Raw genomic sequence first — 27854 nt, 5'->3', positions numbered from 1 at the left:
AAAGAGGAATAAGGTAATGATGTATTTGAAGAGGCAGAAGATGGATATAGCTCTATTAAAGGAAACCCATCTTACGAGCGACAAACAGGAGGTGATGCGGAGGAAATGGAAAGGGACTACCATTGGGGCAACATATTCAGCATACACTAGGCGTGTAATCACCTGGGTTGCCCCACGTGTAACCTTTCAGCCAATACATCCACAGTGGACCCAGACGGAAGGATGGTGGCGATGAGGGGATTGATGGAAAACAAAGAGGTGTGTATAGTCAACACATATGCCCCTAACCAAGACACCATAGCATACCTTAAGACACTGTATGGCAAGCTCAGCCCATATTTAGGAGGGGTAGTTATATGGGGAGGGGATTTTAACTGCACGCTGGACCCTGGGATGGATAGATCAGATGGGAAACAAAGCAAACCCAGCCCGGCTGCCAGGACTTTGAGAAACCTGGTGGGTGAATTCCAACTAGTAGATATATGGAGATTGTGTCACCCACAAGATAGACACTACTCGCACTAGCGGCTCTGCAAAACTTATACACCAGGTTGGATTACATGTTCATCTCTTCAGAGATAATTGGAGAGATGGCGTTGGCAGAATATAAAGCGAAGGTCCTCTCGGAACACTCCCCACTAATCCTGGCATGGCAATACTTACCCCCAGAGCTAAGATCCCCACCTGGCGGCTTAGGGCTGAGGCATTGAAAGACACAGCGTTTAGAGAAGACTTGAGAGAGGACATAGTAGAATATTTTGAAAAGAACACTGGAAGTGTAGATTCGGCTGGCATTCTGTGGGAGGCTTTTAAGGCGGTGGTGAGGGGATCAGCCATAACAAAATCCAAAAAGGCTCCAAAGCTAAATAATCCGGGAGTTACAGAAAGCTGAAGAGGAGCTAGAAGTAACTATGCATAAGGGAGACAGCTCCCAGGGGACAGCCAAAACCATAAGTAAGTTGCAGCAGGCATGCAAAGGACACTGGGAGAGGCTATGTAACCTGAACTACAATAACTATACAGAAAGGCAACATGCAGGCAGGGATAAACCAGGGAGTCTGCTAGCATGGTTATATAAAAAGGAAGCGCCCAGACAAACCATCAGAGCAATAGAGGGGAAGAATGGCCAAATACTGGACACCCAAGAGGGAGTGAATATGGGGTTCCTTGAGTTTTACCAACAATTGTATAGAGACAGGGCAGGGGAGAATGGAGCGAGATTGTAGAAACATTAGAGGATATAGGCTTGCCGAAGCTGAACGCAGAAGAGGGAGAGAACCTAGAGGCCCCACTCACGTTGGAGGAATTGGAAGTGGTAGTCAAACAACTACCCACCTGCAAAGCCCCGGGAGCTGACTTACTCCCTAGTGAGTTTTATAAAATGTACGGGTCGGAAGTACCTCCTCCTCCCCCGTTATTAGATATGCTGAACGAAGCATGGGAGACAGGGAGATTACCGGAATCTCTCAGGGAGCAATTATTATCCTGCTCCTCAAGCCCAACAAACATAGCATGGACTGCGGGTCGTATAGACCGCTATCCATGCTAAATCAGGATAGCAAGATTCTAACAGCGGCGCTGGCAAACAAACTGAGACAGGTTATAGGCAAACTTATACACCAAGACCGCACCGGATGCATGCCACCCAGAAGTATATCTGACCATCTTAGACGGCTTCACCGCGTCATGGAGCAATCCAGTATTGCAGATACCCTGGTAGACTAGATCCTTTAGATACTTAGGGGTTGACATTTACCACAAAGTGGAGGATGAACATACACATAACACGGAGAAGGCAATATCACACTTGGAGAATAGTATGAAATTCTGGGCAAAGCTCCCCCTGGCTATGATGGGGAGGGTGGCGCTATTGAAGATGGTTGCACTGCCCAGGCTACTGCACTTTTTTTGTGAACATTCAGAATACCCAAGCGTTTCTTTAGCAAACTACAAAGCCTATGCAGAGGCTTCATCTGGCACAACACCAGGAATAGGATAGCCTTAAGGAAAATGCAAAATACATACAATAGGGGGGGTATAAATCTTCCCAACTTCGAGATCTACTACCTAGCCAGCCAACTACAGTATGTGGCGAAATGGCTGACGGAAGACCCCCACAGCAGAATCCAGATTGTTAAGAGCTGAATGTGCCCCGTTCTTTCTGAAAGAGATAATATGGGTGCCGAAGTCAGAAGTGAGAGGACGATGTAAACTGCTGAAACTAGAATGGGAGATATGGCGCAGGGCTTGTCAGGCCGTGAATAACCCAACCCCATGTTCCCCGCAGACGCCGCTAGTGACATTGCTAGGAGTAGATGAGCAACTAAGGAAGACGATGCGCAAGCACTGGGAACCGGTGGGCATAGCAACATTAGGAGACTTATGGCAAGAAGGGGAATTAACTAAATTTGTGGAGCTAGTGGAAGAAACTGGTTTAACCCAGGAAATATTTTACCTATATCAAAGTGGTGCAGGGGCGAAGGAAACATGGCCGGAAATGGTGCTGGCCGAGCAACCCGACCATGCTGTAGAGACAATTTATGATGTCTCCCGAATCTATGAACTTCTAATATTTAGGGTGGGTAAGGAGGTGACACAGTTGAAACGGGATTGGGAAGATGAAGTGGGGGAGCCTATGCATGATGGGCTATGGGAAAGAGCCCAGAGATATCATAAAAAAAGTGTCCAGAAATGCGAGGCTGCAGCAGATCTACCTATACACAACCCATAGAGCGTATATGACCCCTCAGAAGGTCGCCAGGTTTAAGAACATGGGAACACAAGCATGCCCCAAATGCGGGGAGGTGAACGCAGGGATGGTACATATGTTTCGGGCATGCCCAGAGATTGGGAAATTCTGGAGCGAAGTCACCCACCAGCTAGCCGAGAAGGGAATTCAGTTGGACGTGGACTCTGTATGGGCTTGTATGGTGGGGGGGCTTTGTAAGACCTCACAAACTAAGACATGCGAGTACGGTGAAAGACATGGCCCACATACTGGCCAAACGAAGAGTTGCTATGTGCTGGAAAGCGAGGCATAGGCCGAGAATAGAGGTGTGGTGGCATGATCTACAAAAATGGGCAGATGCCGAAACAGTGGCATGGTATGAGGCAGCCAGTAGGGGAGGTGAGGACGAAACAGCTACCCTAATGGCCTGGAGGCACTGAATAGCCACTCTATGTGGGTCCGCCCAAGATCACCCGGACGATCAAGACTCCTCGGGAAACACAGAAGAGGGAGACCCTCCAGAAGTAACTGACATAGGAAGTGGGAGTGAATAAGCTCGAGTTAAGGGGGAAGGGTAAAGGGAAAACAGTGACCACTTTGTAGTAATGTGGCTGACGCTTGATGACTATAACATGCACTGTTGGATCTGTTCATTTTTGTTGGTTGTTGTTTTAAAAATAATAAAAAACGTTAAAAAAATGTATTAAAAACATTCATTGTGGACTATTTGCATGCTACCTGGATTGTTGCCTCTTGCTGAACTTCATATACACTATTGTGACGAAATGCATTGATGTTTGTTACATTTACTGTAATCGTGAGACACCACCATTTGTTGTTTACTTTACGCTTACCCCAGGTGTCTACGAGTTTAAGGGTGTACCCACCCTAGAGTGGAAAATATAAAACAGGGGGCAACCATACCCATCATGGTGTAGTACCCAGGAAGCCCTGAAAGGAACTGCCTAAATGTCCTGCTACTAATCACTAGGGCTGCCAGAGGTTCACCCTGGCAGATGGGGCAGACATCAATGCAGAAGAAACTCTAGTACTGACTGCGGAGGGTGCACCTTAGTAAGATTAGCACCCTGAATCGCAACAGAACCTCCTCAGTAAAGCTTTGGTTTTCATGGTCATTAGCACTACGAGGCTTTGTGAATGTCCTGCCGGAAGTCTTCCTAAGCATGCCAACAAAACGGTGCCACTATTAGACACACACACAATCCAATTCTGTTCTTTGCAGCCTAATAGCGGGTGTCTTGGGGGAATCAGGCATTCCCCAACAATGCCTTGCATCATTTGCATTTTCTGGGGACAGATGCACCTTGAAAGGATTCAGGTGTGGGCATTGCGATGCAAGGTAGAGGGCCGCCACTAGCTGCCCTTCCCACTCCGCGTTCGGGTGAGCCTGGCGGTCTCTTGCTCCCTTTATCCAGGAGACTAAGAACAAGAAGGAAGACGTGAACGCCATTACTGATATCTGCTTGCTCGAGTCTGGCTGGGGGTAGAGACTGGCACACTGAATGATGCAAAAAGTCAGCCGGCGTGACTATCGATTGCTAATTGCTTATGGAAATCCGTGGCATTTAAAGCACGCAATATACAAACAGTGTAATCAAAGAGTGGCTAGGCTGCACGTGGAACAAATGGTATGCGGCACCTTGTTTAAAATGAGAAGTCGGTGACTACATGCTTGTAAAAGTGTGTAGAGGGAGAGATAGGGACAGTTTGTAAGGTTTGTGTACATAAAACATAGGATCTGTTATAAGCGGCCACTTTGTTAGGAGAATTTAGTTCAGGATTGCCATTCTTGGTTTGCACTTGAAACTAGCAACTGGCTGAGGAAGCGACCGAAAAAAGCATTATGTCAAGGCGCACCAGTGAAGTTAGTCTTTTGATGCCAAAACCGTCCTTTAAAAATGCGGTTTACAGAATGAGAGTGCAAAAATGAAGTTTGCATAAAGGCACATTGTATGCTCTGCAGTTAATTAAAATGCTTACTCAGAGCTACATTCGTTCACCTCAAGGTAATGAACACTTGTCATTCAAGTATGTAGCACCAGCTCGGGCGGATAGCTCAGGGGCAACGTGCTCGCCTTGGAAGCAAGACGACACAGAGCAACACATGTTCGATCCCTGAGTCCGCGCTTAGAAACCGCTAAATACCCAATCATATCAGATCTCCGATGCACATTTTAGTAGTTGATATAACTGTGCAAGAAGTTATTATTTTCTTCCTGCATGCAAAGTAAAAAATGGACACATTCTTGGTATTTGTAAAAAGTACTAGGTTCCATGTGTGTCTGTGTTCAAAGGCAGACTAATGTGTCATCCATAGCTTCTGCCCCTCGACCAGCCCAATATTGCACAGGTGAAAAACGTTACTCACCAAGGCAACCGGCAACCGTACTGCCCTTATCCCGCGCAGGTACAGCAGGAGATGGGCACAATCTAATGCTGAAGATAGCACGAGTAAACCAAACCAACCTTATGACAATACGTGTGTATGCATGCATGCATTCCACAGGAAGAACGCAAACACTAGGTAACACTTGCATCGATGCATGAAAAATATTATCACAGCATCCACAATACATGAAGAATACTAACATACGCAATGTATACGCTGAATGCCACTTAACGACATGAGAATATAGCTCACTGATATAGAAACACAACAGTAATGGGCAACCCTCTTTTCCAAAATGGAAGCCTACGATATTCTTCCAAGTCTGGGGTGAACCACATACGTCCCTCGGGCCATATGCAGCCCGCTGTATTGTGCTTTGCGCGCCCCTTAAGGACACAACTTTCAGAATGAAGTGCGGCCCACTTCAAGCAACCCGGGAGGATAGCTCAGGGGCAACATGCTCACCTTGGAAGCAAGACGACACGGAGCACCACAGGTTTGATCCCCAGGTCCGCGCTTAGAAACCTCTGGGTATTAAGCGGGTTATAATCATATTATATCATATAACTAAAAACAAAGCAGGCCGCACTTCATTCCGAAAGTATTTGAAGCCCGAGACATTGCTAGCATAGGTGTCCCTAGAAGGGTATAATTGCCCCCATAATTGATGGCCTGCCCCCCCCCACAGCTCTCCGGCAAATAACTCTCTGCAGGGGCTTTAAAAGGTGCTCCTTGGCAACAGTCATCATTCAAGAGTTAGCAGACTATTTGCACAGCCTGTGTTCTTTCTTCTGACCTGAAAGGAAGTAATGGGCCATGAATATCACTGGGGGGCATTACTGATAAAAGCAGGCTACCTACACGGTGAGCACACTTTTGTTTTCCAAATGTGGAGCTTACACTTGTCTAGAAAAAAAGCAAAAGACATTTCCAAAATGAAACATGCTTGTTGAACTTACATTCATTTGTTTTCTTTGAAATGTGTTTTTTTTTGTCGGACTGCAACACAAATACCGTGTGATTTTTGCATCCCTTCCTTCATGTTTTTTCACAGGATAGATTTCTTAAGCTGTTATATGCTTGTCAAACTGCTTAATCACAAATAAATGCTTCTATTGAACTGACAGCAGTTATCAGGAAATTAAACTTTGGGTTCATGGGTGCCAACTTTTGATTTTCACTACAGAGGCAGAAATTCCCCCACCCTCACCCTAAATATAAGCAAGCTGCCAGTCCAACACATCCCCTGGCCGAAAACATTTTATAGCACTTGTTTTTATAAGGAATTGCAGAAAGTCATAAAACGTGCAGTTTTATATATGTATAAGATCTTAGCAACAGTCGCTCAACCTGCTGAGCTACCCTGGTAGCTTTCTTCTTTCTGTAGGTCATGTCTATGAGTAAATTAATGTGTTAAAAAAAGAAATTAAAAAATTGCTGCATTACCAACAGTGCAGTTTGTGTACATGACTTAAAAGTCAACAGTATTTCATCTCCAGCCACACTGACCCTGTGCATACATTCTTTGATGGTGCACCAGTGGTGCTTCACCATAACGGGCAAAGTTGCACCGACCCACGGGCACCCTCGCCCATAATGAGGAGCCAGCCCATTGTAGACACTGAGCACTCACTCAGCTACTTTATGCAGCTGTGGGATCGCTCCTCGGCTGGCTTGAACTGTCAAAAGGAAACAGTTTCCCTTTGACAGTTCTGTTCCACAGCCTCACATCTTTATTTATTTATTTATTTATTGTGCATTTGTAAGGCGCTTATACATCAAGTACATTGTGTTTCAAAGCGCCCACAGGGCAAAGGGGAGAGACAGGAATCTCGGGAGGATAGCTCAGCAGCAATGTGCTCACCTTGGAAGCAAGACGACACGGAGCAACACAGGTTCGAACCCTGGGTCCACGCTTCAAAAACTCTGGGTATTAAGCACGTTATAAATAACAAATCATATAACATAGGAATGAAAGGCAAATATAATAACAATTAAGAGAAAAAGAGACAGTCCAACTAGGCCTTGTGAGCATTCAGAATGTGCAAGTGCAGAAAGAGAGAAGGGACAAAGGAGGGTGTTAAGTGCTAGGAGTTCCACGGGGTGAAGTGCTAGGGAGTGAGCTGCAAGAAGCTGTTAAGTGCCTAGCAGAGATCACTTGGTAAGAGTGGTCAACTGCCAATACATTAAGTGCAGGCCTGTGATACAGCACTTGCCAGTGGGCACCCAAAGGCAAGTGCTGGGAGTGTGCAGAGGCTAAAGACGGATGGGGAGAGGGCCAGGACTGAGAAGCACACATAAGGGCCCTGGTCACCAATCTCAGCGAATTTGAGGTTTAGCAAGGGAGGGAGAGGGAGAAAGAGGAGATGAAAAGGAAAGTCTTGAGGAGCTCCCAAAATTTGAAAAGATCCGGCTCGAGATTAATGTTGGCAGATCCCTGGTCACTCCATACACATACACCCAGACATGAGATGCCCCACAAGGCCAAATACACAGGTATCTGAGTGAAGTAGAATGTCTGAACCTACTTGCTCTTTTGTCATGGACATGGTCTGCTGCTGCTGAACAACTTACAGAGTCTTTCCTCGCTGCTCAATACTGGACCCTCCTCCTGCTTACGCTCGCATTCAAAATCATCTGGCATAGCGTAGTAAAGTAGTGTCTTGTGACCGGTGGACCGGGCCGATGGACGAACAGAGGATGTTGTCAAGCTTCAAAAAATGGAAAGTAAACGAGCTGAGGATGATGTCATCACCAGGGTATTCTAAACTAACAGTAACAACAATGTTTACTACCTTGCATGTTGCGCTTCTCTCCTCGCCTACTGTGCAGACTCTTAGCCGCGTGGCAACACCTCATCACTCGCAGATAAAAGAAACAGAGACCGCTGAGGGTTTAACCTTTGCTGTCCCTCTGATGACGCCCTTGGATGCACTGCAGGGAAAAGAGGTTGTTTCGCCGATCTCATCTAGTGACTCACATTGTCTAAGGATCCAGACAAATATGTCCCCCGGGTCCCTGCGGTGCCCTTCTAAAGTGAACCAGCAGATTATCTTGCAATGGGGATTGCGGGTAAGGTGGACGAACCGACTGGAACTACTGTGGAATCACAATCAGCTTCAGTCAGTCCACCACCCCCCACAAGAGTCCTCCATACCTGAACAAATTAATGGCCCTAGTTATGTTGTAGGACTCGGGTCCTGGCACGCCAGACCCAGGTGTTGAAGAGACCATTGATGAAACCCCGCCAACCCTGAAAGGGCTGAAACGGAACCCTGTTCCGCGCACGTGGCACTCCTCGCGGAGGCCCGAATGCATAGTGAATTGCAGAGCCTTCGCAGAATAGCACTGCCATATCTGATCTACATGTGGAGGTGGCTGAGATTGTAACGGAAAAAGCAGTTTTGACTGTGCAATCCACCCCCACCCCTGTAAAGGAACAAACGACTTGTTCTCGGCCGCCTCCTGTCCAACAGGAGGCCCACAGTTTCTTCAAACTGACGAACACTCCGTTACTGTATGGAAACTCCTATTGCCACCCAAATAGATAACGAGAGTCTCATTAATACAGACATTATCACCACGCACCCTTTAAGGAATTTGAGGCAAGCCTCATGTGTTGTGCATTCTGGACATACCGTTAGCGCAAAAGTGGCCCGAGACCATCTACAAAAACTGATAACTAAGCCTTGCTTGTATTACAGACTACACAAGCGAGGCACTCCCGTGTGTCCTAAAGTACCATCGATGTTTATGAAAAAAAACAGTCTTTCAACAAACAAATTGAGCCCCATGGAGCTGTCTGATGCAGAGTTGTTCGAGGGTCTGGAGTGCTGTGGGACACAGACCAAAGAGCTCCCGGGACGACCAAGAGATCTTGACTTTACGAATAAGTCAACTACCCCATACAATTTCTCTTCATTTGGCGACAAATTACTGCCAAAAGAACAGTTGTTACCTAGGGCAAACAGGCAAGGCATCATTTCATCTGTCGGTCTTTGCAATGGAGCTTCATGGACGTTAGCACCGAGTGCACCAATACCAGTGACGAGCACACAGGGATTTTGGCTCACACCCCAGGTGTCGTATTCCGAACAGGGCCAGTGTCATACGCAGTTTCCCTCCCGATGTTGGGGGACGGGGCGATTGCACACGAACCGGCCGATGCTCAGATTAGGCCAGCGAGCACCTTGGGTTTGACTACTTTTGACAGAATCGATTTAATAGGTATCTCAAGTGGCACATTGCCACTCCTGGACACACTGGATCCTGGAGTGTGTTTGGGATCTGGGCCTGGTCGACTACCCATTGAACCAACTTCTCAGTTTGGGAATATTTGACCTGGTCCGTCCCTGTTAAACCACGACCAGTCCACTGCTAATGGGCCTTGAGAGAAAAACTAGATCTATTCTCTATAATGTCGACCATCACCATAGCGTTGGCACCATCCACCGAACGTTATGAACAACTGAATGACACCCTTAAGCACCACACAAGGTTATTGGCCATGACACACTCCAAACTCATCTTCTTAGAGGGCTACGTCAACCGAAGTACAAAAGAACAGCTTTCAATTGAAAATGAAAGTATGATGCAACAAAAAGAGTCTGCCGAGCGAGTCATGTGTTCAAAGTCTACACAGACAGAGCGTTTCTCAGTCGGTGGACTTAACAGGTGAACACATTGACCAAATAGGAAACACCAACCAAACCTTGCTACGACCTACTGAAGCTAAAGGGACCAAGAATGGGCTTTGTGTCTGTACTGGCAAAACACCACAGACGATCTCAATGGTGGAAGAGGGTGGAGGACCCAGTGATAACCCAGCCTTTGCTACTTTCACCTCACCCAACAGAGGACTGTGCATAGAAGAAAGGAAGAGACAGCCAGCAATGCCTGCATGACCAGCCATCAGCAAAGACCTAAAGTGACCTTGTCCTCGAAACAGAACACCGTGAGAGGTGTACCAAAGCCAGCCCCAAGAAAGATCTGAACAAGCAGTTTGCTAAACACGGTGAGCTGCGGGTTACCTACTGACGTAACAGAAGATCTACCAACAGCAGGCGGCACTAGGAAGTCATCGGGACCAACACTACAAACTTTAATGGACATCTCCACCTACTCGCTGGATGAATCAGTGAGTAGTCAGTCAGCGGAACCGGTGGCTGTAGTCTCTAGTACAAGGTCGGCAGGGGTTACACATATATTTGGGTTACCCACTGGCTTGCCGGCCTCACCTCCCTTCATGACTATGTTGGAGAAAGGAAGGAGAATAAACGTCCATCAGCGCCAGAAAGGTGACCCGGCCACTAACCAGGTCTTGGGAGTGAACTCCTTTTCTGTGACAGAAATTGGTCCTTTGGCTCTGGGCGTGGAGGGGGGAAAGGTCCCAACCTCACAGACGAACCTGAAGGAGCAGAAAAACTACGCTCAAACATCTAACCAGCCAAAACGCCTTGAATTTCTGGGTGACTGGTGAAGAACTCAAAGAGCTACGAGACAAAATGGCCTAAAACCAGCTATGACTTAGAGAGGATGAGGGCCAAAAAAGTACACTCTTGCTCTCTCTAACCTGAGAGTTTTGGACCGAGATGATAACAATCCCAACCGTAGACCAGTACTTGAGTTACTACACTGTGTCCCAAACCTGAGGCAATTGATTTCTGAAGCTCATCGAATTTAGCGACGAAAGGTGGATGGACTCGGTTTATGTTCATATAAACTCCCCTGTTAAAAGCATGCTGCCCAACGCAACGGAAAGCGTCCTAATGTTGGGTTTTGACCTGACTATTGTAAATCACACAGATGCTGAAGCTGCTTGCTTACCACAACTAGCTGCACAGCCTAATAATTTAAGCAATGATACTACAGGACACAGCTCAGCTGAAGGCGCAAATGCAAGATCGATACATGCTGGACGTTACTTGGATCCACTAGAAACAGGAAGAGTGCCGGCTGGCCCAGGGCTAAAGCTGAATGTCACATTCCAAACTGAGGTTTCGGCCTGCGACAAGTGGGCTGCACTAAAACGACCTTGGCCACCCAGATATCAAGAACCAAATCAGCAGACTGGTCTTGGCTGTCAAGGGCACTATCATCTCAGAATAACCTCTAGCAACCCAGTCGAATTCATGATGTGACGCGTCGGGGACACAAACACATCTGAAATCTTCCCGAGCCCTTTCCACCTAAAGCTGGCTTCATGAAACATGCAAGGTTTTATTCATCTGACCAAACCCAGTGGAACAAACATGGGTGATTACGACCTGATTTGTCTACAAGAGACGTGGTTAAGGAAGACCCCCATCCTTGATGGCTTCGAAATTTCAATAAGCCCGGCTGTCAAAGGAAGACTAGGGTGCCCCATCAGATGGTCTCTTAACAGTGGTTAAATCTGGTAGCTCTCTAAAACTCTTGGACAGTCTCATCGAGTCTCCTTGCTTAAGAACTTGTGATTGGCTGCGAGTCCTTGGATCTACCGTGAAACACAGGAAATCCAACAAAACTAGTAATAATTAACGTTTATTGGAATCCCGTGTTGATCTCAAACGAAGCCTTTATAGATCAAGTCACAGACCAGTTGGACGACGCATATATAAATCAACAGTCTAAATATGTCATAATTTGTGGAGACCTAAACATTTCAGATATACAAGAGAATAGGCATGGTCGATACTAGAGTCTTGATGACCCCAGATCCATCAGGCGGGTCATGTGGACCTCTTTAATGGACTCTAGAGACATGACCTGCTCAACGGCAACTCAAAGGGCGACATACCACCGCAACCAACGTGGGAAAGTATGGGGCGTACCTTGGTGCTCGACTAAATCTACATTTCCAGCTATTTTTTAGCCCTGGTGAATATGTTTCAAGTGGTCAAAACAACTAACAGTGACCACCACCTCCTCCTGTTGGAATGGAGGGCCGCCAGACCCGACAATAAGGAAAGAATGTCTACAACAGTTGATCTTTGCAATGGTGGGACACGCCTGAAATTGTCCAACAACAAGATTAGGAGCTTAACAACGGATTTCGGAGCGGCTGGCTCATCAGTTGAATACACGCCTCTGTTGGAACAATTTAGCATCCAACATACCAGGAAACGGCCTCCAATCATCAGCACGCTAACACCGAACTGGTGGCCCGGAGAAAACAAGCCAGGAGGCTGACAAGGGTAGGAAGGACATCTGATCCACCCAAGGATCACCAAACAGCATTTATGGGAAGAAGAAGATACAAAAACTGGCTATGGATGGCAGATGCATCAGTCCGACTCAGATGAAATGCTTAGAGCTTTACCTGGCAGGTACCCGAGGAGCTTCTGGTCACTGATAAAATCAGCAGGGACAGTGTCCAAGAAAGACCAGTCCAACCCAATAAGTGAAGAGAGCTAGATAAACCATTTCAGAAGCCTCTACACTGTGACCACAAACATACTAAGGGACCTCGTCGCCCAGAGCGCAGGCCCTGGTTATTTTCTAATACTTTAAGCAATATTAAAAGGCAAATTCAAAAGCTAAACTCCTTGTGAGCACCAAGGCCAGATGGGCTGACTAACTGCATGTCGAAAGAGCATTCTGCAGTATGGGCTGATTTCATATACATGTTATTGAAGCAAGTAACCCTGTCCCATCAAATCCCTAGCTCATGGAGATAGTGGTACCAATTCATAAAAAGGGAGATCGAGAGAACCCCAGGAATTATCCCCCTATATCACCCTCCTGGATGTAATCGGTAAGCTTTCCAGCTCGATCATCTTGAATAATTTCCACAATTGGAGTCGGCAAGCCAACTGTAACGACTTGTTTGAAACAGTTTTCGTTAAGGGACTGGGAACCTCAGTAAACATCCTATTACTTCAACTACTGAAGGGTAAACAGGGAGGTTGCAAGCCTAGGATCGTTGTGGCTTTTGTGGACTTGGTTCTGGCGTTTGATCAAATTGATCAGGGTAAATTATGGAGGAAACTTGAAATAAAAACTGCCCTCTGTCTTTGCTTGAGCCTAACAAGGCTCTGCATTTCAATAACACACAGAGTGAGGCTGAATAAAGCGGGCCTCCTATTTAATGAAATTAGCACCTCGAAGGGTGTAAAACAGGTGTGCCTGATGGCGACGGCTCTCTAACTTCTTTTTGGAAGACAGGCAGGAGTTCTTTGCATCAACACAATCTTTTCCACCAAAGGTCTGAGGAGTTCAGCTATCCCGCTTATTGTACACGGATGAGGTCGTCTTAATCGATCAGACCCCTGTAGGTCTACAAAGACAACTGGACTCTTTACAAAGTTACATGGCAATTCCAATAAAGGGAAAAACTGTTTCTCCTGTTTAGACGGAGAAGGGATTGGACAAGTCCATTGCTTCAAATACCTGGGTGTATGGTCAAGTGACCAGAGACCAGAAGCCCCGATGACATCACACCTGCGAGAAAAGATCAAGGACCTTAACAGTCAAGTATGTCCATTAAACCGTAAGTTTGGCTGTTTTTCGATTATGCCAACTCTTCGGTTTTATAAATCAAAAGTGGTTCCATCTGTGACATATGGAGCAGAAGCTATGTTTAATATTCCCGAGTCCTTATGGCCAGGCCCTGAAGGCATATTTTGGAAAAAGGTGTTGGGTGTTCCGTTATCAACACCCATTGCAATCATTCGGAGAGAACTGGAGCTTTCATCTTTGGAAAGCACCGTAGAATGGAACAGACTAGTCCTGTTCAGGAAATGCTTTATGCCTTCACGACCCGTAATCTCGGAAATGTTGCAGAGAATTCACGGCTGCACGTACCCCAATCTTAAACAGATGGAGACTGAAAACAATGAAACAGATGGCAGAGATTGGAAGCTCACTTGACCTGTTAGGGACCAGCCCTACATGGGTAAAGAAAAGATTCAAAAGAGCAGGACTGGATCTCAACCATTGAGGCAGCTGCCAGTTACCAAGCTGTTGCCCTTTTGCCTCCAGAATGTCGGAAATGAAATATGGTATGCGACTACTTAAAGCAGTTTCCTGATAGGAAGGTCAGGGACCATTTTTTGCAAACTCGCTTAAATCTCCATGCCACGAGAGAGATACAAGCAATTGGTGGCCTATCACAAGCAAACAAGTGTCACTTCTGCAAACACAATTCCCAGGTTGAAACTTTAAAACCTCTCATAACAATGTGTCCGGCTCTAGGGGAGGCACAAACAAAATATTTCAGACCCCTTCGTTCTGACTTTCAGATCTCAGACTCAGAAGTTTGGTGGAGGTCTTTAATGGAAGGGCGCAAGTGGTACGTAATCGCAGTGGTTAAATTTTATCTGAAATTCTGTCTGAAATACTGAACTAAACCATTTTAAGTTATTATTGGAATGCACACGTTAAATAGTAATTTTCATTTTGGATTTTAGGATTTAAGAATGAGGATATTGTGGTATTGATTAAAAAAAAAAAAAAAAAAAAAAAAACCTGTTGTTTCAATTTCAATGCAATTAAATACAAAATAAAAAAAGGTATCACCCTGGCTCGTGGCCTAGACATGAGGGATGGTATCTTCTTTAATTGAAAGGAAAGCAGCTGTGGACCTCTCTCCCCCTACTCCTTTTTGGTTCATGTCTCGACGACCTGTCAGTTGTCCAAGGTTGGTCACTAGAAGCCAACTAATACGTTGATAGACGACTCCTGAGGTAAGTGTAGAAGTGAGTACATTTAATTATAACAAGAGCGCAGAGAGCATAGGGCACCTCTTCCAGCTATGCAAGCTCTCTCCTAACAGCCCCCCGTGTTCCAGAATCACATCTGTTCTGGAACACACATTAGTAGAACGTTACACATCTTCCCCCTTACAAAGGAACAATAATAAATTGGGGAAACTACATTTAAAAAACAAAAAAACACAATGCAAATGATATTAGACAACCAACAAATGAATAAACTGCAACTAAAAGAAAAAAAATTAAACACAAACAAAATCCTTAAGCGTGGTGGGAAACATTTTAACGCTCCCACTTACACGACCCCCATCCGGCACCAACCTTCCCTCATCCACACTGCTCACTTCACCATCACCCTCACTGACCACCACAGTCCTTAGTGGGAATCGACCCCTCCACACATAAAGGCAACCTACCCTTCGACCACACTTCTCCATCAACCATCAACCACCATCACAATGCCCTCACTGCAGCAATCCTTTTTGGCCCCAAGAATTTGCTCTCAAAGCATTTGAGACCATACCTGGGATTCTTTATCAAAACCCAATTCCCCAACCAGCCAATCACGCTCTTGAACCTTGACATTCTCATCGAACACACCCTTATACTGACACTGTGCCTCTTTCACCATTCTCACCACTTCTTCTCGGTCTACACTCACACTGCACGCCAACCCCATCGATCCAGGACACAATTTTGTCCCCAGCTGGCGTCCATTCAACAAAACAAAAGGAGACTCTTTAGCAACTGAGTGGGGTGTGATGCAGTAACTCCACACCATGTGTTTCAAAACTGTACTCCACAACACCCCAGACCTCATAGCCAGCTGAATGCCACCCTCTATTGGCACGTTCCACCAGCCCTGGGTTGGTACAATGCTGTGCACATGTGTTTAATCCTAAACTCCAGCCAGAATTTCTCCATTGTTTCTGAATAGAATTGCACACCATTATCAGTTACTATTTCCGCTGGAAACCCCTCAAGAAAGAAAATCTCCTTGAAAAATGGCACTAGCTCCACCGTGGTTGCTTCCCTTGCCCCCTTCCACTCTATCCACTTTGAGTGATAATCCACTAAAACAAAACTTGAAACCTTCACCCAGCCCTTGAATGGGTCCTATTATGTCCGCTGCAACCTTTTGCGAAGGCTCCCTAGGCAGCTGCACAGGCCGGGGTGGTGTCTCTTGCAACACTATACTCTTGTCACTTGCTAAACAGCTCCTACAATTCCTTATGTCTCCATCTACTCCACCATCCATTGCTGACCACCAGTAACTGTCTCAGCGCCCTCTTGGTGCCATTGACACCACAATGCCCTTGGTGGGCAATTTCTATCAGTTTGTCGCTAATACCTTTAGGGGGAATCCCGTTATGACCCCTCCTGAGTTTCCCTCCAACCACATCCAATTCATCCTTCACTTCATAAAAACGATCACATTTCCTGTCCACTTCATTTCTGCAGGGCCACCCTTCCACCGTCCACTCTGCCACCTTGCTAAGCACTACATCTCTTTCTGCCAAACTCCATTGTCTTCATTCAAAGCACCCTGCTCAATACTGGCAACAATCATTTCTTCCTCCTTTCCTTCCATCTTTTCACCCTCATTGTCACAATCCACCGGAAGACGAGACAGCCAATCTGCCACCACACTCTGCTTACCGGGAACATAGCACGCCTGACAATCATAATTCTGTAATTCTAATACCCATTTAGAAATTCTGGGTTAACCCTTGGACCAGCTCCCACAAGCCAACATCTGTACCAATGGCTAGTGATCCGTTTTTACTATAAACTGTTGGCCCCACAGGAAGAACTTAAAATGCATAATGGCCCAAAACACTGTCAAAGCTTCTCTCTCTACAACTGAATAATTCCTGTGCCCCTCCATGGCCTAGACGCAAACGCTATGACATGCTCCTCCGTCCCATTGTCCTTTTGCAACAAAGAGGCTCCCAGACACAATAAGCTGGCGTCCACAGTCAACAATGTCTTTCGTCCCCTCACAAACCCCCCCTAAAGAAGGTGCATTAGAAATCACTCTTAATCTCCTGGAAGGCTTCCCCACATTCATCTGGCCATGCAGAGGTAACCCCCTTTTTCAGCAACGCTCTCAATGGAATCAAGATAAGGGCAAAGTTATTAACACACTTGTAATAAAACTCTGCCATGCCCATAAGCAATCTCAAATGATTGCTTATCCTGCAGTGCCGGGGCCTTACTTATTGCTTCTACCAAACTGTGCTTGAGAGATATTTCTTGAGCCGACATCCTGCGCGCAAGATACTCTACTTCACGTACCCCAATCATACATGTAATGCGCTGCACTGTTAAACCAGCCTCACATAACCTCTTCAGCACACTCCTCAACACCTTGTCATGTTGCTTGATACAATCAGCAAAAATGAGAATGTCATCCTGAAAAAACAATTATGTTATTAACACCCTCTAAAACCTTCTCCCTAACAAATACAGCTGAAGCCAATCCAAAAGGAATCCTAAGGTACTTGAATGTTCCTTCCGTGGCGATGAACGCTGTAACATCTTGACACTCCATAACAGTCGACCAACTCGATTGGCCCAACACAGCCAGGACCTCAGATATGACCAGAAAGAGATGTCTCTCCACCAAAATGTTCTTGTTCAGGTCTCTCAAATCAACACAAACAGATCTCCCCATTGCTCTTTGCCACTAGGACCACCATGGACAACCAATCTGTCTCATGTACACGTTCGATCACTCCTCTTTGCAAGAGTCCATCAAGTTCCCCATGTATTTGCTCCTTCATGTGGTGAGGAACAGGCTGCACCTTATGCACACCTGGCTGTGCACTTCCCTTCATCTTGATACAGTGTTCAACGTCCCTTCACTTATCTAGACTTTCCGTGAACACCATTGAAAATTCCAAGGCCCATCTATCGTCCACCTCTGCAATTGTCCCTGGAACGAGGGCGCTTGCTTGAATTCGAACCCCTAGGTTCCTCTCCTCCCAGTAAGGATGATCCCTTCTTTGCCACCAGGATATCCGCAGTGCATTCCCTGCCCTTGTAGCAAATGACTCAATGAAATTTCCCCACCAGCTCATGTATTACCGTAGCCACGTGACTGGAGGTGGGGGCGGTACCATCTCTTGCACTTCCCTTGACAACGTTCCTGTGAACGTATCCTTAGAAATTATGATCCAAGGGGGAAGCAGTGTCCACCTTCATCGAGAGATCTGAACCATCAATACGGAATGTGTCCACAGGGCCTCCTATGCCGCCCGATACCACTGAGATTTCAAATATATGGCAAGGATTACTCTCACCGCACTTTCTTGCTCACACTGGGACTGTCTGTACTCCACAGCATTGATGGTGTTTTCCCTACACATGCATGAAAAGTGACCCTTGCGCTTGCATCTGATACACTCTGCATTCCTTGATGGACAAAACAATATGGCTGCTTCATGTCTTTGATTCCCACATTTGAAGCATCTGGGTTCCCTTTTCTCCCCAGTGTTTCTTCTCTGACTTACTGCAAACACTTCCTGGCCATACCTTTCTATTTTCATCTCCTACATGTACCATGTTGTCTGCTCAATGCTCCTGGCGAGTTCTACAGACTGCTCTAGGGTCAAGTCTTTTGCCAACAGCTTTTCTTCTACCCTGGCATTATTGGTGCACCTTACCAGATTATCTCTAATGAGAGAATTTGTCAGAATACCAAACTCATAGGTGTGGCTTAGCATCCTCAGCACAGCCACACACCACCCGACTGGCTCCATTGTATCTTGCATTCTATGGAAGAATTTGTGCCTCTCAAAAGGTCAAGTTTTTCTTTGGGTCAAAGTGTTCTTCAATTTTCCTCACTGCGGGTAAACTCATCCAGGTCCCCTGCTCCTTCGCCTTGCGGTTCTAGTAGGCCATCAAACACGCTGCAACCCTCTGGGTCCAGATTATGTAGCAACCAGGCCTGTTTCCCAAAAGAATTAAATTGTCCGCACCCATGGCCACAATGTATGTGTCAAACATTTTCTTCCACCTTTCCCACAAGTGGTGTGCCAGGTTCAGCTAAGAACGGGGGCGGAGGTAGTATTGCTGCTGTTGCCATGGTTAATTCTTGTTCCTACTCCCTTCTCTACCCTTTTGCTGATCTTAATTCTTCCTCTTTGTACTGTATTGAAGGGATCACAGTTAATTATTTCTTGCTTTCTGTCATTTTAAAATGTTCTTGGACCTCAGAATTGTGAGCGGCATACTGCTTGCCCTTTTTTTTCTTTCTCTGCTGCGAGCTGCAGCGCGTTATGTTGTCTTGACAACACTTCAAACAAGGCCCTTAATGAAGGAGGATGCTCGCGAGCGTGGTGTCTCACGTTGAAGGTCCTTTTCTGAAATGTTTTCAGTCGCCTGCCAGGCTTGTCCCTACTTCCTCTTTCCTCTTTCCTCTTTCGAGCCGCGGGTGCCGGCACATAGGTGGGACAGGCGCAGAGGTGGGGCAGACACACCACCACCCTCACAACTGGTTCCGGTCCCTGCTGCTGTACGGCGGCCCCTTTGCGCTCTCTTCTTACGCCCCTTGTACGATTACATCCTCATCGCCAGTAATACGTTGAGGGACGACACCTGAGGCAAGTGTAGAAGTGAGTGTGTTTAATTATAACGAAAGCGCAGAGAGGAGTGAGCTGCCGGCACCTCTGCCAGCTGTGCTGCACTCTCTCCTAACGGCCCCCTGTGTTCCAGACCATATATGTTCTGGCAAACACAGTAGAAAATAACACCAACCAATCAGAACCACTAATGTTAGGCCGCCCATCACGCATTATGTCAACCAATAACTTATTGTAGAGATGATGTCTTTTTAATGTTATCAACTTGGAGGCGTTTCCAGGAGGAGCCGTCAGACAAGCATTACCCAATTTCAAATGTAACTCCAATAGAATATATATGTAGTCACCACTATTAACCAATCCCGGTACCCCGTAGGTTTTGGTAACTAAGATTACAGTAGGTCAGTTATAACAAATATTGAATATAAAACCTGTTTTTGATAAGCACGCTGAGAGTAAAATCATGTTAAAGCTTGTTTGCTGTCCACACTTTATTTTACTGATTATGTAGCTGTGTTTTGCATTGCCATATAAATTAAAAAAGCAGATACTTTTCCACATCATCATTGCCTGTCTGTTACAGATCTAATGCACTGGAAAATCATTGAATGGTGGGGGACATGGAGGACCCCTCTACTTTGTGTAGATTATAAATTATACCATCTTAAAACCCAGCATCTAGCAAAACCTTACTTCAGAAGGTACATGAGTCTCCTGCAGAAAGAGAACCTTTGCCTTATGCCTTTCCAAATAAATTAGCAATTTACAAACTGTAATGGGCTTACAAATTCCTCAAATGTCCAATTTATCATTTGACAGATGTGGATTGCTACCCACTCCTACGTCTTGAGATCATCTGAAGTGTTATTGATCAATATTGAGTCAACCACATGCTGCTCATTTCATGCATGGGTGAGGATGGTGTTAATATTACTAATGTTTAATGATAGCCTACCATGGTTCAAGATAGCTGGGAGCTTGGCACTATTTAGCTCCTGCTTCTAGCCTAGGAGAGCCTGGCTAGCTTAAAAAGAACAATTACCAGGAACACCTTTTGGGTCCCCAGCCCAATTGGTGCTTTTAAAAATGCATATGTGATATTAATCTTGAGTGCTTTAGAATGTAAATAAAGACGAATTAGGGCACACCTAGGACACATTTAAATATTTAAAAAATCATACATAATGGGTTAAGGAGCAGCAGCTCCTGCTTACTGGGTAATGCCAACACACAGGAGCTGGTTGTCGCACATGCTCGTCGAATCTGAATTTCGAACCCCGAGTATATGTGCTGCAATGAGTGAAAGAAAACAAAATCCTGCTGGAAACAAACATGTTTGACAAACATGTTTGAAAACTGGCATTACAAGTTGAGCAATGTGTGCGCTCATGGCAATTAGTGGAATAATTTCGTTTAAAATATTCAGATACATAGCAATATATATATAATACACAGAGGCCTGAAGGTACACACAAATATTAAAATGTAGTTTGTGTTAAGATTGTGTTAAAATGGGATGCGTCAGTAGCAAATCCCCTCACTTTCACTTGTCAACCTCAAAGATATTGTTAAAGATTTGTAGCGGGGTATAACAACTGGCACCTCGCGACCTGGACCCAATGTAAGGTGTGTCTGTCGTACTTCAAAATCCAAAGAAGGATTGCCTCTTCCTTAATACGTTAAATTTGAACGGGCTCTGTTTTTTTGATGTTGCGCCGGATACAATAACCAGAATGTAGCTTAGTGCTAATCCAAAAGTAGTTTATTCAGCTGGGATTTTAGTTGACAGTTTACACGTGTTTTGGTCAGCAGGCCTTTTCCAAAACAGGGCTGCAATAATTATAATATGCTACATTTCTGCTCAAATTGTCATATTCTATAGTCGATGTGCTAGGATACCCGCGTTTATTTCCCCATCTCCATGTTCAGTCGGAATAGCGGCCCGCGTATGTAAAATCCAGATATTGTGTCTCCTATGCGCCTGCTTTGCGGTTATCATTGCTAGAGTCCCTTGGACCAATGTTTATTGCAACGCAATAGTCAACATTTAGGTTCGATAATAGAAATGTGTATGTGGTATGCATTGTATGTGAAGAAACACTATACCACAACAGATCTGTAAACATTAAAAAGGAGAATTGTGTGTACATTAACACATATAAAAATGAGTGTTTTTTTCTTCTCTGTCCTAATACAGCAGCATGAAAAGGACACCAATTATACAACTGGTCAACTAATAAAAACTGAAACCCTGCTTATGCAAATGCCTGTGACAAGCAAGGAAGCACATATCACATCCCATCTTTACACCAAGTCAAACAGAATAGAGGCGTACATTGAGTTTGGCTACACTACCGTTGCGCATTTCACAGTGCGCTGCACCACTCATTCACAGCTTGTGGTAGGGTGCTAGAAAAGAAACAAAAAGGAAGGATAACCATCCAAGCCCCTGGCCCAACACCCACAACGCCCATAGTGGTATGGAATGGGTTGTATGGTTAAATACATGGGCATCTGGAAAAGGACAGTAAAATATTGTACTAGTGTTTGGGAAACATGGTTTGTCAGATACAAGCAGATAGCACCATTTTGCATTCCTGTTAGGAAATTACGTATGCGGCAATGCCGTGCAGCGCTGCAGTGTAACAGTAAGGCTTACCTTTGACACCTGCCCTGATGTGGATACTAGATCCTGACGACGGCTTTCTACTTCTTGTCGATTTTGGTCTTCATTTACCTTGCATGTTTTTACTTGCTACGAACACAAAGAAAAAGTAATACAAGTTTGAGAACTTACAATGAAACATGTCACAGTAGGTAGCAACTTTTTTATTTGAAAAAAATAACGAGGTTCAAACACTGTTTCTCCCCTAGACCAGGGGTAAACATTTCCAGTTGCAAGCTACTAACCAGCCATCAAAAGTTACTCGCCACCTCAATTCCACATACACACAGCACACCATTTCTTACCTGCCAAGAGTCACTAGCCAATGGCTACTAGAGATCTGATATGGAGCCCTGCTCTGACGAGTTATGCACTGCACAACCCTGCCTTCCCCCCAGCCCCCAACAAAAAAAACCACACAACATTCAAGTTTGTATAGATTTTATTTTACCAAATGAAAATAGTATGCCGAGATGGTACTCCAGGTCTGAAATACATCTTTTCACTTTTGTATATGTAAGTGCTGGCCAACCCTGAACAGGAAAGCGTCACAGCCACGATTATCAATCAATGTATAAAGCAGAAGAGCTGCTGGAGCCAAGAAATAGAATCGCCCAGAAAGAAGCCAGTGGGTGCAGTTGTGAAGAGAGGCCTGGTTCAGAACAAAGCTACGCCCCCATACACGTTTGACGAATCATCAGACGTGGACACAGGGCTTAACTTGGCTCTCAGCATAACCTTGGCTGGTACATACCAGTCAAGTAATGCTTATGTATAGTGGTGTGAACTACCCCAAGTAAAGGGTCCACGTACGTAGTGTGGTGTGAAAAGGACAGAGCTGTGGAAACGTAGTCTGAACGGTTCATGAATATTCCGCTAAAAGCGTGTTATTTCCACTTTTTCACCAACATTTACGTGCAGAAGAATCACTCCTAGCATTCTGAAAAGCCATGAAGACCTCATTATTCACTTAATGACTCCTACACTCCCCTCCTACTCAATTCACGATAACCTCATAGTGCACCCCTAACCAGGACAACCATGCACAAATGTACCTAATGCCTTGAGTTCCATGTTCTGCAACTATATTACGCAGGTAAAGTTCTAATGCCCTATGCAAGATATGATTTTCCCCTCTTGTCATCCCTGTAACTAAGCTCTGTTGGGTGTCCTGACCCACGTTTAAGCTATCATGCTACAACATTTGGTGCTGTGGGCTTAGAAAAGTCAAGATGGCGGAAAACCCACATGTGCGCCGAAATCCAGGAAAGCTGCGCAGTTTGTGCGCACACCAAAATGGTTGCCTCACTTGCCACCCACCAGTGCGAGAATGAAAGGCCGGGTTGCCATGAGGGAAATGGGTTGCCCAAGGAAAAACAGTAGCGCCGGTTAGCCTCAAAGCGCTTTAAAACCACCATTGAACTACCCGCACAGTAGTCTGAAACCATTGGGATTGGCAATGCTGATTGCCAAATGCAACCTAGAATTGTTGGGAATTCATTTTCTTAAATCCCAAAAATGGGTGCAGTACCAGTACTCACCACTATCCAAAAGCCGGCAGTTTAAAACCACCCTGTGTTTCTCTGAAGGCAAGCCAAAGTGTCTATTTTAAACATTGCAACATGTGCAAAATATTCACTGAACACCAGCAGACATTTGGCAGAATGAGGTTTTGTGTGCTTACAAAATCTGGGAAATGAAGAGCCCAAAACAATGCTTATAACAAAACTGCTATGGAGTCAGCAGTTTAAGTTGCACTGGATTTAAAGACACTAAAATCGAAAATGTTTAGATTAAATGAGTGACCTATGTTTGGTGTCACATGCCTTTGTAATTGTTTAAATGTCATAGTTTTAAACTTAGAATCAGCCTTCTAGCTGCATATGTGAAAATGTTTAGTTTTATTTGAATGCAGAAACTGGGGAACAGAAATGACAGCTTAAAGAGATTCCAATTTGCCTGGCAACTACCCCCATCAGGAGTGAAACTTGAGTCACAGCTGTGTTCCCAGGCCTAGCTGCCCTTTTGCTGCTCACACTAAGGATATGCCATCTATCTGATAATTGAATTACCTGTGCTCTGCAGGAAAGTGAACAAAGCCCTGTCCTGGCTCAGGCAAAGGTTTTATTGGCAGGAGTCGTAAATGGTCGTAAAAAGTGGCTTCCTCCTGAGGAAAGGGGAGGGGCACTGCCTGTGAGAGCAAGCTGGCTTGGCAGAACTGGATAAACCAGTATTTCTACCTTGTGCTGAGAGGAAACCACACCCCTTTGGAGCCAGAACATAACTTTAAAAAGATGGATCATTCATAGAGCGGACATGTGAAAAATTTATAAATGATACCATAATTCTTGTGATTTTTCTGCCCACAGTTTAAGAGGTTTTTAGAACCGGTGGGATGTTCAGGGGGGTGTCAGCGGAAAAGTGGATATTACTCTAAATGTATGCATGTTAAAAATCTGAAACTTCATCAGTTAATGTCCATACTCCCTGCGCACATGTATGTAAAGTTGGGTAAATGTCAGAAATTGAAAAATCAGTTAAAAAGTCAATTATGTGCCATTTCTGAATGCAAGCTCTTAGAAACAGCAGATTTGGACAGAGACATGGCTAAATTCAGCCACACCATGTATATGTAATTTCAAGCAACTGTGTAACTGTGAAATATGTCTTTTATTATCAAATATAGAATATGTGCAATCTGACAGAGGAGTGTCATATCTGCAAGCCATAAAATGACATCACTCTGACACAACTTAGCTTCGCCAATCAAATGATAAATGGAAGTTTGACCAATTAGAAGCTGAGAGAGAGGTAGGGTCAGTGATGCTAGAACACACCCACATTCTAAACACATAAAAGCAGACAGACAAGACAGATAGGGGCCTTCAATTCCATCTGCAGCGGGACGCTCTGCCGGAAAAATCCATACTTTACCTCCATCAAACCTCCAGAGAGCCAAACTAGAGACTTCAATCTATCCAGAACTAGAGACCCAGACCAGAGAAACAGAGAGAGCTGACCCAGATCACTGTGAAGTGCAGAGACCAGAGGCGAGTTTAAAACCTGACCAGATCCATGGCGAGGCCCATTTCACTCAAGAATATAGTGTGAGTACCTAGAAAACTGTGCAGAACCAATCTCCTAGTTAAAATAATATAATTAAATCCTATTTTAATCTAAGTAGAACTGTCTCCTAACTGTCACCTGCCATTTGCAAAGCTGTCACTTGTCATTTCCTAGTTGCAAGCTGCACTTGTCTTTTTGAACTTTAAAATTTCAAATCTGAAAAACGACCTTTATTTAATCGCTCATATCTCCGCGACCGTTTGTGCTAGAGACTTGCAGTAACTTTTTTTTGAAAGCTTAGAAACTTAGCTTTGAATCGCACCAAGAACCACATTCCTACCCCTTATAGTTGTACCGCAATCGCGGAACACGCATTCGCGAATTTTACCGCGATTTGCACATTTCTTCACATGTAAAAACTGCTGCTGCTTGCCTTCCATTTGCCAGAAATTCGTTTAACCTGCTAACTATCCCTGCCTCATTGCTAGTGTGAGCCTGGACTAATATTAACTAGATACCACTCACCCTGAACCTCTGAAAGGGAATTAAAAGCATTTCCAGCATATTTCTCATCCATTGCTGGCACATATCAAAGCATTTTGCCTGTGTTTTCAAAACTCCTATCTGTTTTCTGTAGTGTAAGCTTGCTGGGGTGAACTGATTTACATTGATTGCATTTCTGAGAACTGTGTGCTTTCCTTCCATTTCCTTGCCTTGCATCAAGGGGGGGAGGGGATTGCCAGAGAAAAGTGATTACATTGTTTGGTTGAAATCATATTGAGTATTTTCTGTACTGCATTCATTGAATATTGCATCCACCTGAGCTTACATAAAGCATCCTCTACCACATTATACTTTTGTTCCTATTTACCAGTGTGCTACCTTATCCATTTCATGTCAACTCATTAGTGATTATAAGAAGTGTGCTAGTGCCAGATTCTCCGTTGTTGATCTTTATCATATCAGATTAAGTGTGCTATTCAATTATTAATTTATTATAAAGTGTGATATATATATATTTTAAATTATCAAATAAACCTTTTAAACTTGCAAAACAGAACTACTTCTTGGCTCAGTGAGGTCAGGGGGATTCCAAGAGAGGGGTGTTATATAGGGGTAGTCATCCAGAACGCATGAACTGGACATAAAGATATATCAATAAGGGTTTTCATTCAGTATTCTAGACTAGGCGTTAACTTAGCTGTAGTGCTGAATTGAATCCTCTTACAAATTGGGGGCTCGAGCCGGACGTTTGGGTTAGAATACCACTTGTGCAGCTTAATACAGTGTGCTAACTGATGGGATACACACATCCGGTCGGATCACCACGCTGCATTACGCTGTGAAGCATTCCTCAAAAGGGACACTCCAAGAAAAGTTCTGTTCTGCAAAAATAAAATACTAACTTCTGTAAGTCAGGACAGAGACCAATCTCTAGAATGACGACCTTAGTAGACATGAAAATAACCAGAGAGCACCTCTTGCATAAGCTATTTGTGAGAGGTGAATGGACCGAACAGGGCCAGGATGCGTGGTTGCAGGCCATCACACAACAGGTCACTGAAACAGGGTCAGATATATATAGAGATCAGGGTCCCTTACATGTGGCCCTGAGTGAACTATATATGGCTCCTAAAGCCAAAGAGGAACACAATAAGATTGCCAGGATAGCAGCATACCTGTACCTATACATGGGAGACATGCAGGATAGATGTGCTGAAAGCCAAAATCTGGCAAATAGGCAACAGATGGCATTACAGAAGGCCCAATCTGATCTGGACTCTTCTGAGCAGAGGCTGCAGAGGAGCCAGGAGTCAGAAAATGACAGCAGACGGTACATCACTAAAATAAAGAAGGATATGGATGTGCTGCAACAGGAAAAGGTAGAACAGAATACCAGATTTCTGGCCTTGCAGAAGGAATACCAAGAAGGTTTGGACTCCCTACTGCAAAACCAGAAAAAGCTGGAGCAACAACTGGACTTCAACAGGGTATGTGCTGAGCAGGTAGTCACCCTGCAAGGCCACCTGGATAGAGTGAAGGCGGAGAGCAACAAACTAATTCTGAAAGATCTGGATACCCAGGCAGAGTTTGATCAGGAGCGCCAGAATGCTGGTGCCTTCCAAAGGCAAAGGGACGACCTGGCAGCACAGATGCAGGCTCTCAGTCAGGAAAGGGATACCTTAGGCCAGGAAGTCTGCCATTTAAAAAGAAAAATGGAAGAAAATCACTTGGCCCTCCAGGGGCTGGGTGATCTCCAAAAAGAGCATGCAAACTTGTTAGAGCACACCAGAAGGGTGGAAGATGCTCTGGCAAGAAAGGAGCAGGCCAGTAGGGATGGGAATCAGGAGGTAACCCTCCTGCAGCAAAGACTGGCCCAGTGCTCCAGGACCAATCAGGAAGCACAGAGGGAAAATGAGGCCCTCTGTCAACACAATGATAGGCTCCAACAACAGGTAGCGATGCAGGAGAGACTGATAGAGTCGAGTAAGGCCTTAACAGAGGAACTGAAAGCACAAATGCAGGCTCTTGCATTGCAACAGGGAGCAGGGGCGGATAGAGATGAGGTCCGCTGGGAAAGAGAGACTCCTGACCATAACCGCAGGAGCCCTAACACCAGGGGCCTTCATCTCCCCCAGTCCCTGGACTCTACCACCCCCATGTCCCCTGGCGCACATGAGCACAGGGCCGCAGGGATGGCAGATCA

At 45.1% G+C, this 27854-nt stretch overlaps 1 protein-coding gene across 1 annotated transcript in view; it reads right to left on the bottom strand.

Moving 5' to 3' along the window:
* The window catches only part of HPS1 (HPS1 biogenesis of lysosomal organelles complex 3 subunit 1), a 591196-nt gene that overhangs the window by 523921 nt on the left and 39421 nt on the right, over nt 1–27854 (bottom strand). Inside the window, exon 2 of the mRNA XM_069611540.1 lies at nt 22076–22171. The gene's annotated coding sequence lies outside the window, so the exon portion shown is untranslated. The remainder of the gene's footprint in view (nt 1–22075; nt 22172–27854) is intronic.

This window comes from Ambystoma mexicanum, chromosome 8, assembly GCF_040938575.1.
Source record: "Ambystoma mexicanum isolate Mex_15411 chromosome 8, UKY_AmexF1_1, whole genome shotgun sequence".
Classification (NCBI taxonomy): domain Eukaryota; kingdom Metazoa; phylum Chordata; class Amphibia; order Caudata; family Ambystomatidae; genus Ambystoma; species Ambystoma mexicanum.
Note: the sequence above shows the minus strand (reverse complement) of the source record. Positions and strands in the feature narration are given on the sequence as shown.